This window comes from Maniola jurtina, chromosome Z (genome assembly GCF_905333055.1).
Source record: "Maniola jurtina chromosome Z, ilManJurt1.1, whole genome shotgun sequence".
NCBI classification, from domain to species: domain Eukaryota; kingdom Metazoa; phylum Arthropoda; class Insecta; order Lepidoptera; family Nymphalidae; genus Maniola; species Maniola jurtina.
The window spans coordinates 12,968,137-12,981,841 of record NC_060058.1 but is presented as its reverse complement, the minus strand read 5'-3'; positions in this window follow the sequence as shown (position 1 = coordinate 12,981,841).

Genomic DNA, 13,705 nt, shown 5'->3' with positions numbered 1-13,705 from the left:
GGCTGAACTAAAAAATATTCAGCCCATTTTATACCCTGCAAATGAAAATAATTTCTAAGATAAATTTTGTAAATTAAATTTTGTAAATCTTAGAAATTATTTTCATAAATAAATTCAAAAAATATTTCATCTGCAACATATTGTATATAATAAGTATGACAATTAAATTACTATCTTTATGTTTGTGCCTGTAAATATTTTTTAACGTGTTTTTTTTACAGAAATTACAAAGCCTAAACCATACAAAGCCTAGACCATACAAAGCCTAGATCATACAAAGCCTAGACCATACAAAACCTAGACCATACAAAGCCTAGACCATATGAAACTAGAAATATAAAAACTAGAACCATATGAAACTAGAACCATATAAAATTAAATTAACGTGTTTTTTTTACAGAAATTACAAAGCCTAAACCATACAAAGCCTAGACCATACAAAGCCTAGATCATACAAAGCCTAGACCATACAAAGCCTAGACCATATGAAACTAGAAACATAAAAACTAGAACCATATGAAACTAGAACCATATAAAATTAAATAAAAATGTCTAAATGTTCATATCGAAAGATTTGAAGTTGGGATATTAATAACGTGATACTTACAGCCCTTATACTCTTACTAAGTCTGCACATTGTCTGAAAATAACTAGATTACTTTATTTTAATACAGTCATCTCATAACTATCCAAAATTTAAAATCTAGAACTGAGAAACTAGAACCATACAAACTAGATACTTGACATGTTTGAATGTTGATATCGAAACATCGCATTACTTCCATTCTATTAATAACTGTTTACTGTTTATTAGCCAATAGCTTGATTTATTATTTAGCTGTATTTCCTTACCGATTTTTTATACGCAGAATATTAAAACCAGAACTGAGAAACTAGATACTAAATAGATAAACAAGATAAGCAATTCTATGAAATTGAAAATGTTTTTCTGCAAAGAGTGTAACCTTTATGTTAAAACATCTATATCGTCACATAACAGAACAAATACTCATAAATCTAATAGTTTATTTCAATCTAGATATGAGAATGTGCAAATTATAAAAACGGCTTTTAGAAACAGAATAATCAGTTACAAAGTAAATCCGACCTCTACAACTTTAGTTCCAGAGAGTTTTTTTTCACAAATATTTAAAACCACACGCGAGATCATAAATATATCTCTAAAGAAACACACTGCCATTAAAGTAAATTTCGAGTTATTTGTTTCGTATATTTTACCAAAAAATTTTGAAAAGTCTATTAAATCTTTCAGTACTAAATATGGTATTATAGTCCAAAGTACTGATATTGATAATTTTTTATTACAATGTGCTCAAAAGTTAACTTGCAAATGCGCAGAATTCGAACAGTCAGAATCTGGTTGGACAATTGATTCTATCAGTCATTTGGAGATAAATATTAATAAATATAATCCTCTGAAAGGTGGATCATATTTGGCATTACCATCACATATAAGAAATACAAAATCATGTCTAAATATTCATAATTTCGATGATTGTTGCTTTTTATGGTGCATTGCTGCTAAAATGTATCCTACAAAACTTAATTCCAATAGAGTTTCATCATATCCTCATTATTCATTGCTTTTTGACATAAGAAATATGACATTTCCTCCGGGAATTGAAGATATTAAAACCTTTGAGAAGAACAATCCAACTATTAGTGTAAATGTTTATGGGTTAGAAGCCAATAATACAGTTACAGGTCCTTTGTATGTGACTTTAGCTCGAAAACTTACCCATGTTAATTTATTATATATTACTAAAAATGACAAAGCCCATTACTGTTTGATTAAAGACTTTGGCCGACTTGTGCGAAGGCAATTAACAAAACACAAGTCTAAAATATTTTTATGTGATGAATGTTTTTTATATTTCGCAAATGAACAAAAACTACACAATCACGATTGTGCTAAAAGACAAACTGTACTTCCAGAAGATGGTAGTAAGTTGCATTTTTCAAACTATGAGAGAACTCAAAGAATTCCTATCGTAATATATGGCGATTTTGAGAGCTTGCTTTGTAAATATTCAAACGAAAATAAATCTCTTTATACTGAAGATATACAAACACATGAACCATCTTGTTTCGCTTATTACATATGTTGCCATTCTAAACCTGAGCTTAATGACTTTGTAAGCTATCGCGGACCAAACTGTGGTAAAAAATTTGTTGAAAGCATTACGCGAGATGTAAAAAGATTGCACGGTATTTTAAATACAAATAATCCAATGTTTCCTCTTACTACCGAAGAGTTGACTTCATATAATGAAGCAAAAATTTGCTGCATCTGTAAAACAATGTTTAAAAAATATGATATAATAGTAAAGGATCATGACCATTTTACAGGTAAATACCGAGGCCCTGCTCACAACACTTGTAACATAAATGCAAAAAAATGTACGTTTATACCGATCATTTTTCATAACTTGAGTGGTTATGATTGCCACTTATTTATTAAAGAATTATCAGAAATTACCGGAAAAACGAGCTTGATACCAAAATCTAAAGAAAAATATATATCATTCACAAAATTTTTACCTATTGATAAAACAAATGCTGCTCAACTGAAGTTTATCGATTCATTTAATTTTTTGAGTTCGGGTTTGGATAAACTGGCAAAGAGTCTTCATCCGAATGATTTTCAGCATATGCGTGTATTTATTAAGGATGAACACTTATTAAATTTGGCCTGTAAAAAGGGTGTCTATTGTTATGATTATATGGATGCATGGGAGAAATATAATGAAACAAAGTTACCAAAACATTCGATTTTTTTTAATAAACTCACAGGTGAAAATATTTCCATTGAGGATTACGAACACGCTTTAAAAATATGGAAAACTTTTGGTATAAAAAACTTAGGAGAGTATACAGATTTATACTTACAATGCGATGTCTTATTACTATGCGACGTTTTTGAAAAGTTCAGAAATATGAGTTTAGACTATTATAATTTAGACCCCTGCTATTATGTATCATCTCCATCTTTAAGTTGGGACGCAATGTTGTTATATACTAAAGTTGAGCTTGATTTGATTTCTGATGTGGATATGTATCAGATGTTAGAAAAAGGTATTCGAGGTGGTTTAGCCCAGTGTTCATTGAGATATGCTGAAGCAAACAATAAATATTTACCATCCTACAATAAAAATGAGTCAAGTACGTACTTAATTTATTTAGACTGTGTCAACCTTTACGGTTTTGCTATGATGCAAAAAATGCCAATGCGTGACTTTAAATTTTTAAATGAAAATGAAATTAAAAATTTTGATGTAAGGAACATTTCTAAAAAAAGTCAGTGTGGATATATTCTCGAGGTAGATTTATGTTATCCGGATAATATTCATGATGCTCATTCAGACCTACCATTTGCTGCGGAAAAATATTCTCCTGCTCAAAATCAAAGCAAAAAATTGGTGGCAAATTTATATAATAAACATCGTTTTGTTATTCATTATATGCACTTGCAAGAATGCTTAAAGAATGGTTTATTGCTTTTAAAAATATACAGAGTGCTATCTTTTTATCAGGACAACTTTTTAGAGCCTTATATTTTTTTAAACACAAGTCTCAGACAAAATGCCAAGTCTGATTTTGAGAAAGACTTTTTTTAAAAGCAGAATAATTCTATTTTTGGAAAAACGATAGAAAACAAAAGGAAGCAGGTTGACGTAAAACTAGTAAACGTTTGGAGAGATACTACAAATAATACTAATAAATTGAATGGAGCGGAAAAATATATTAGTGCACCACATTTTCACAGTTTATCAATTTTTTCTGAAAACTTAGTAGCTATTCAATTGAAAAAAACAAAAATTGTCTTAGATCGACCAATATATATTGGATTCACGATTCTTGAACTGTCGAAAACGCATTTGTATCATTTTCATTATTCGGTCATAAAAAGAATCTATGGAAATAATGTTCAGTTATGTTATACGGATACTGATAGTTTACTATATCTTGTAAAAACTGATGATTTTTATGAAGATATGAAAGATAACATTCATTATTTTGATACTAGCAATTTTGAAGATGATAATATTTTTAATATGCCGAAAGCTAATATGAAAATACCTGGATATTTTAAAGACGAAATGGGAGGAGAAATCATTTCTAAATTTGTTGGTTTACGCGCAAAATTATATTGTTTACTTTCTGAGAAAAAAACTATCAGTAAAGCAAAGGGTATCACGAAGCCTGTGACAAAAAAATTAAACTTTGAGAAATATAAGAAAGCCTTATTTTGCAATGAAAATATAAGAGATGATATGTTTGTCATACGATCAAAAAATCATCAGGTTTTTACTCAGAAAATTAATAAATTAGTATTAAATAGTGATGATAATAAAAGGCAAATAATGGAAAATGATTTTAAAACTTTGCCTTGGGGGCATTACAGCACGATTCTTTAGTAAAAATATTATGCTAAGTACCTATGTATTTTACAAATTTTTATGTGTCTAATTTTAATATTAGTTTTAATGGTAATTTAGCATTTAATAAATTTGATTAAGTTTACCACAGTGTTTTATTTCAAATAAAATCACAACATATTTTATATTCCCTTTATTAATTCAACCAATTATTTACATTACTTCATAAACTTAGTACTTAACATAAGATTAACGTATTATAAAAACTTACTACTTAATGGAAAATATTCGGACTACAACTTACTTGCATGATATGAAAATATAAAATATACTTTATACTTTAATTAGAACTCATTTATGCTTTTTATTTTTACAATCGCAAAATAACAATAAAATAATATTAAATTTAACTATTCAGGCACACTTAGCTTTTGTATAATCCTATTAATTAAATCTTCTGTAGCATCCATCATATTGTCATAATTATCACTCACTATGTACTGTACACTCAAATTAGTCTTTGCACTGTTCTCCTGTTCTTTACTATCAATTTCAAGTATTTCAATTTTTATAATGTGGCTTCCCTTTGCTTTATTTTTCCGTATAACAAAAGATGAATCTGGAGCTGGTGAAATCACATGATCTATTTTTGGAAGCTTCTTTTTTAAAGACAATTTATTTTTCTTTTTTATGGTTTTCAAACTGGTGTTATTTTCAAGTGTTTCATTATTTTTTTGCTCACGTAAAGCTTTCAATCTATTCTCTTCTTCTCTTTCTAAAATAGCATCCAAGTCTTGAGCTCCATAAAATGGATTATTCATACTTGTGTTTCTTTCGTCATCCGTGAAATAAAAGTCCGACATGATGCTGTAACAAAATACAAAATTTTATAAATATAACAATAAAACAACATTTATAAAAATATCAATAAACAAATTCTAAAATAGAAAAGAATACAGTCAAAATATTATATAAGTAATTTTTTTCACTAACCAGAAGCGAGTGAGTTCCTTGCGTGAGAAGATCTGGGAATGAAAATTGTTTAGTAACAAATCTATGGAGTCAAGTTTTCAAAACAATTGTATATACTTGTATGACATTCGTCCGCATTATGCAATCTCTAGCGACATGTTAGAACCTGTTTAGTATTAAGTTCTTACGAATCTCAATTTCATACTATTATCACAAGGTTTAAATTAAAATGTATACCTACATTTTAATATAATCATCGACAAATAATAGTGCGCTAGACAAGTGCGAAGTGAAACACGAATGTGATACCTACAAGCAATACCTTAAAATTTAAATCAACTAGCAATAATATGAAGTTATTTAATAAGTTGCATTTTTAAAATTATCATCAATCAGTAATATGAAGTTGATAAAACAGGCTGAATCATTAAAAATAAATTATATAGATGTTGAAACACCACCACTATGCTTTAGCCGACATAGTAAACTTCTACCAAACATAATTCGATGCATAATTTGCGGACCCTCCAACTGTGGGAAAACAAATATTATGATAAACTTATTATTGCACGAAAATGGACTTAAATTCCAAAATGTTTATATTTACTCAAAGTCCACTTTTCAATCTAAATATTGTTTCCTACAAAAAGTTTTTCAAAATACTCCAGATGTTAAATTTATTATGTTCAAAAATAGTGAAGAAGTTATTTCGCCAACTGAAGCCTTAAGAAATTCTATTTTCATTTTTGACGACGTGACTTGTGAAAATCAAGTTAATATTCGAAATTATTTTTCGATGGGCAGACACAAACAAATTGATTGCTTTTACTTGACCCAAACATATTCAAAAATTCCTAAGCAATTAATACGTGACAATGTTAACTTTTTAATTATTTTCAAGCAAGATGATATAAACTTAAAACATATATATAAGGAACATGTTAATTCTGATATGAGCTGGCATGTCTTTAAACAATTGTGTGCAAGTATTTGGAAAGATCCGTTTATGTTTTTATCAATCAACAAAGATTGCGAACTAAATAACGGTCGGTACAGAAAAACATTTGACATATTCGTGAAATTCGACTAACAATTTTACAATTATATACCACATACGAGACACAAATTTAGTCAGTCAAATGAGAGCACTGGTAAGAATACCTACCCATATTTAATTTAAAAATGGAAGCCGTTGTAAAGAAACAATTAATTAAATCAATTGAAACCATCAAAAAGAAAGCAAAACAAATGCGTGAAGAAGAAGATGATTTAGAACTAAAAAGGCGCAAACTTTTTAAATCCATAACGGATCCATTAGAATCCATAGTATTGCAAAAAAAAGAAAATAAAAACAATAGTCACCATGATTTACCAGATACATGTTCACCTTCAACTTCTGATAAAATTAAAAACATAGAAAATGATGATAAAAATTATGTAACACCAAAACCAATAACTTCTACCCAAAATTTTGAAGAAATCGAAGAATTCTATACTCCATCTCCAACGCCTGAAAAAAGCAATGAAATCTATAATTTGAATGTACCTTTTGGTGTACGTAATGAAAATAGTAATTTAATGATTGGAAATACAAAAGTAACATTTTCAGATGGTGATGCTCATAGCAAAAATATGATGGCTAAAATAGGAAATAGATCCTATGAAGTAACCCCAGGTTTGGCAGAATTATTATTTCAGAGTAAACCAGATGTAAAGATTGTATCTGATCAAGATAAATTAGTATATAAAGATATTTTATGCAATACTAGTGCACATAGGAGAGATTATAACCCTACGAATCAGATTAAAGGCGATAAAGGGACAAAATATACTAAAATTGTGAAACCTCTCTTTACTGATAGTGAATTAAAAGAAAAAAAACAAGGTGGTTTTATGCCAACTCTTAAAACTTTGAAAAAAAATACAGATTTCATATACTGGGATGATCCGAATGAGTTAGTAGATAGATTGAAAATTTTAATTGCTTCAAAAGATGCTGGCAACACTAGTCATGACAATGAGATTATATCAATAATTGAAGAACTTAAAGAAGCTGGTATAATAAAATAAGTATATAAAAATAAAACCTGGTTACATTTTTGCTTAGTTCTATAAACACTGTTGAACATGAATGTCAACAAGTTTGGTCATCATGTACACAAGAAACTGAAAATGGATAGCTCTGCCTTAGAAAATATCTTTGATGCTCAACATAAAATCATCAAACATGTTGGTACACCCATTGACCCAAACGACTGTGCTACTAAACTATATGTTGACAAATTCTTAGATGGGCTCTATATACGATTAAAAACAGTAGAGGAAACATTGTTGCAGTTAAAATCAGAAATAAATAGTCTAAAAAGGAATATAGAAGGTGTAAGTCGTAAATTCAAAAAATGAGCAAAGATAGTGTAGTAAATGAAATACATAAAAATGTTAGGAAAAATTTTCCTCGAAGACATGTTATACTTAAAGACATTGATGATGTATGGCAGGCCGATTTAGTTGATATGCAATCATTCTCAAAAGATAATTCACAATATAAATATATTTTAACAGTCATCGATGCTTTTTCAAAGTATGCATGGGCATATCCGCTTAAACTTAAAAATAAAGAAACTGTGACTGAAGCATTTAGTAAGTTACTAGAAAAAGGTCGTGTTCCCAAAAATCTACAAACTGATTTAGGAACAGAATTTTATAATAGTTGTTTCAAAAAATTATTACAAAAATACGGTATAAATCATTATTCCACTTATTCCACTAAAAAGGCGTCAATAGTAGAAAGATTTATAAGAACGTTGAAAACTAAAATGTACAAGCAATTTAGCTTGCAAGGGAATTACAAATGGAATGATGGAACCCTCGAGCACATCATGAAAAAATATAACTCCACATTTCACAGAACAATTGGTACAGCTCCAGATAAAGTTAATGAAAAGAATAAACAAAATATACTAAAAAGATACAGACTACTACAATTATCAGCACCATCGCAGAAACGTTCAAAATTCAAAATTGGAGATTATGTAAGAATAAGCAAATACAAAGGAACTTTTGACAAAGGATATACTCCCAACTGGTCAACTGAAATTTTTAATATAGCTCAAGTTCAAAACACTCATCCAATTACTTACCTTCTAAAAGATGCAAGACAGCGACCTATTTTAGGATCATTCTATACTGAAGAATTACAAAAAACAAAACATCCTGATATATATCTTATTGAAAAGGTTTTAAAAACAAAAGGAAATAAATTATATGTCAAATGGTTAGGTCTGCCGCCTAGTGAAAACAGTTGGATAGATAAACTAAATCTTTTATAAACACATTTTATGTTAACAACTTTCAGTCTCTTATTATCTACGATACTGAGCAGAGTTCTCTTTTATTAAAAATGGAGAAACAACCATCCAAGCGTAAAATGACTTTGAGAAGAAAATCTAACAATTTGAAAACAAGTAATTCTGGTGCTGGTTTTAAGAAAAGCTTTAAGGATATTGTATCTCGCGCGAAAAAACATATCCATAAATTGAAACCTAAATGCAAAAAAGCTGCAATCGAATTAGCTCTTGCTGCTGCTAAGGAATTAGCAGCGACATCTTCAGTTAATGTACCGCGTATAATACCCATACCAAAGACAGGTGGGGTTTTGCCACTAGTCCCCATATTTGCAGGATTGTCTGCCGCGGGCAGCTTAGCGGGTGGTACTGCTAGTATAGTGAAAGCAGTCAATGCTATTAATTTAATGAAAAAAAAATTTCAAGAACTAAAGAGACATAACGAGAAGATGGAAACATTGTGTATCGGAAAAGGATTATTTATAAAGCCCTATGGTAATGGTTTGGGAATATACACAGCAAAGGAAAAAAACTGATTCGGCGGCTACCTAATCGTGCTCTAAGTAACTTGGATATTCTAAAAATTTCAAAAAATATTCCTTATTTCAGAGGTGTATTTATGAGAAATGAACTTCCAAAATATCCTTTTAAAAAAGAGTGTGGTATCATCAACTTAGATAGCTCTCAAAATCCTGGAACTCATTGGGTAGCCTATGCAAAAATAAATAATTACATTGAATACTTTGATAGTTATGGTAATTTGAAACCGCCTAAAGAATTTGTAAAATATGTGGGAGCGAATATTAATTATAATTATGACAATTATCAAGGATCTAATTCTTATAACTGTGGCCATCTATGTATCAAATTTCTTATTAATTTTTGGAATAAAAATTGAAAATAAATAGATGATACAAAAATATGTAAGCTCATTTAACCATCATGTCTATTACACTCACGATCGTGGGTGAAAAATCTATTCTAGAATCATTTTACGCCCCTCCTCTTATTTTGGAAGACGAATATGAGTGTGGCTTAGTATATTTTTCTGCATTTAATTCAATTCCAAATGTAGACTATAATAATAATGTGTTTGAATATGGAGAAGAGAAAAAAAGAATTCTTATTCAACCAGGTGCTTACGATTTACAAGATTTGTATGAATACCTAAAAGAAAGAGTTGAAAATTGTGAATTACAAATAAAATCTAACATCAATACAATGACATGCTCTTTGTACTGTACTGAAACTATAAACTTTAATTCAGAAAATAGTATTGGACCTATGCTAGGTTTTTCTAACGAAAAACTAAAAGCAAATAAATGGCATGAATCTACAGAATCCGTTAACATTCTACCACTGTCTGTCATAAGGATCGAATGTGATCTTGTACAGAGTTCGTACACTAACGGTTCTCCTTCACATATTATTTATGAGTTTGTGCCAAACATTCCTCCAGGTCATAGATTTATAGAATCTCCAAGTAATGTGATATATTTTCCGGTCAAAAGAAAGATAATTTCATCAATAACAATAAAAATTTTGGATTTGGAAGGCAATAATATAAATTTTAAGGGCGAAACTATTGTTTTGTGTCTTCATTTGAAAAAGTCAAAATGATCGTATTTAACAAAAGTAATTATTATAAAGAGTATAACCCAACTATTAAGAAAGTTATTACCAAGGAAAGTGTAAAACAAAGAAGACGTGTTAGAGTATATAAAAAAATTCATCAGAGTAATAAACAATTTCTTAAAGCCCTCGGCTTCAAAGTATGAGCCTCCTTCAGATCAACGAATTACCTGAATTCGATAACTCTATCGAGAGTTATGAGGTTCATACATATAATCCATACAATAACAGTTTCAATGAAAATGATGAAATTCGGATACCTATTCACCAGCAAGATATTTACGTGTTACCATCAGCCAGTTCCATTTACATTGAAGGAAAAGTTTCGGTGACTCATAAAGATCAAGCTGGCAAAGTTCAAAAGAAAAGTGTTGACTTCAGTAATAATGCAATTGCATTTCTTTTTCAAGATATCCGATACGAAATGAATGGTGTTGAAATCGATCGTATTAGAAATGCTGGAATAACTACAACCATAAAATCTTTCATTTCAATGAATAGCGGTGACAGTAAAGCGGCTGCTGCTTGGGGTTGGAATATAGACGGATTTAAAAATCAAAATGGAAATTTTAATGCTTTGATACCCTTAAATAAGATTTTAGGTTTTGCTGAAGACTACAATAAAATAATAATAAACTGTAAACATGAACTCATACTTAACAGAGGTAGTACTAACATAAATAGTGTTGTCATGGGTAGCGATGATATTGTAGACATTGATATACAGAGAATCCAATGGCGAGTACCACATATTAAAGTATCAGATCAGCAAAGATTAATACTTTTAAGGAAATTAGAAAAAGATAATCCCGTACAAATAGCATTTAGAAATTGGGATTTGTATGAATATCCATTATTGCCAAAAACTACCAAACATTCATGGGCGTTAAAGACTGCTTCTCAATTAGAAAAACCTCGATATGTTATATTTGGTTTGCAAACTAATAGAAAAAATGTTAAAAACAGAGACAGCACAATATTCGATCATTGTACATTAACCAATGTCACATTATTCCTGAATTCCCACTATTATCCGTATGATGCTTTAAATCTCAAGTTTGAGGAAAATAAATACAGTATATTATACGACATGTACACCAAGTTTCGTCAGTCGTTTTACAACCTTCCTATTGATCCACTGCTTGATCTTCATACATTTAAAGAAATAGCGCCTTTATTTGTCATAGATTGTTCCAGACAAAATGAAAATTTAAAAACTGGTCCAGTTGATGTTCGTCTGGAAATAGAAACGTCTCAGGAAATTCCAAGCAATACCAGCGCTTACTGTTTAATCATAAACGATCGTCTTGTGGAGTATAGGCCGCTGAGTAACATTGTTCGAAAACTATCATGAAAATTATTGTGGACGTTCAAGGTTTTAAAAATGATCAAAATTACTTTCTGCCTAAAGAGATTGCTATAGTGTATAGTGATCGAGTTCAAGTTTTGTTAATAAAACCACCATATCCCTATGAATGGCTAACAGACACAGAAAAGAAACAAGTTAAATGGATTGAAAAGAATAGAAAAATATTATGGAGCGAGGGAATCGTGCCTTACGAGACCTATAAATACCATCTAATAGATATTTTAAAAAATAATGATATTTATTGTAAAGGCCTTGAAAAGCAGTTATGGTTAAAAGATATATTAAGTAATCCTAACGTACATAATTTAGAAGATAAAGGATGTCCTCGTTTATTAACATTGTATGAGTTGTATAATTCACATTCTGACATATATAGTTGTGTTTATCATCCGACCATCTGTGCGCTGAAAAATGTAACTTGTTTAAAAAAGTGGTGTATGAATAATAAAGTTTTAGATGATTAAATATGCTTGTTTAATTTCCATATACCTGCTTCTTTTATTTAATTTACTGATTATACTCGTATTGAAAACACAATATTTGGTGTAGGTTGTTATAGCCAAATAGTTGTTTTTCATGTTGTAAAAATATTACATTTGAAGAGTAATTTTAAAATTCAAGGTTTCTTAGTACCTATCTAGTTTTATCAACATATTTGCTCGTGCAAATAGAATGAATATTTCGTTCTTAAACCATGTGAATAGTTTGTTCAAAATACGGATAGTTGATTAATTTTTGCTTGGATTTAGCTACACTCCATTTATTTAATGTGTTGTTGAGGACAGTAGTTTAGAATTGGGGAATTCTGTATCAAAATTGGTGGCGATTTTGGATCACGGCGAGCGAAGCGAGCGAGCGTAGCGAGAGTGATCCAAAATCCCCACCAATTTTGATACAGAATCCCCAATTCAACACTACTCACGCCTCAGAATCAGTGTAGCCAGAATGTTACTTTTGTAACATTTTACGTTATTTTTGACCCCCTCATGTTTCCTCCATGTTACACGACTCAAAATGTTACTTTACGTAACTTTTAGGACTTCATACAAATATTCAAATTTTTCCCAGCAAACCAAAAATTATCGTGAAACGGAACGCATCCAAAAAATTATTACTCGATTATTAATATCTATTAAGGGACATAAGACCGGCCTGCCCGCGAAATTCAAATTTAATTTGGTTTTTCGCAATTTGTAAACTAATACGACAACGACAAAATTCCACCAACCAACCAGGTATTCACCTCGTCAAGCCGAGTAAAAGTTTTTTTCCTCATGAAAAGATCTGGTTAAGGCCCGGACAAAACCCAATTCCTGGCTACGGCCATGTATATGTTACCGGAAATGTATGAAATCTAGGAATTGTATACAAATCCTAGGAAATTTATATAATTCCGAAGCTATTTAGGAAATGTATAAAATATTGTTTCAAAAACTATTTAAGACATAAATGTCCTAGGAAATGTGCACAATTCCTAGGAATTGTATATAATTCCAATATCGTATTAGGAAATGTATAAAAATCTAACCTAAACTAACCTAACCGGACGCCTTCGAGGAATTTGTGCTGTCCTTTTTCGCAGGGCATATTATGAAAATTGAAAGAGATAAAAATATATTTAGACCTGTAATTTTAGTTTTGAGATTGTATATAACATTATTACACTATAAGTATTAGCCACAATTGATAAACTTTTTAAGAAAACATCATATACAAAATGTATTTTAAATACATATGTAAAAGATTATGTGCAACATAAATTATATAGAAGAAAACAAAGCGAACCTAAAAGTAGGAGATGCATTAAGTTTTTAAAAACCCCTCGAAATATTTTTATCATCATGACGACATGACGAAAAATTTATTTGTCATGACCACTTTTTCATTATTGTCACCAAAGCTATTTCGTCACCTGCACAAAAATAACTATTAAAGGATGCAACGGGTCTGCCCGCGAAATTAGAATTTTATTTGGTAACTGGACCCTT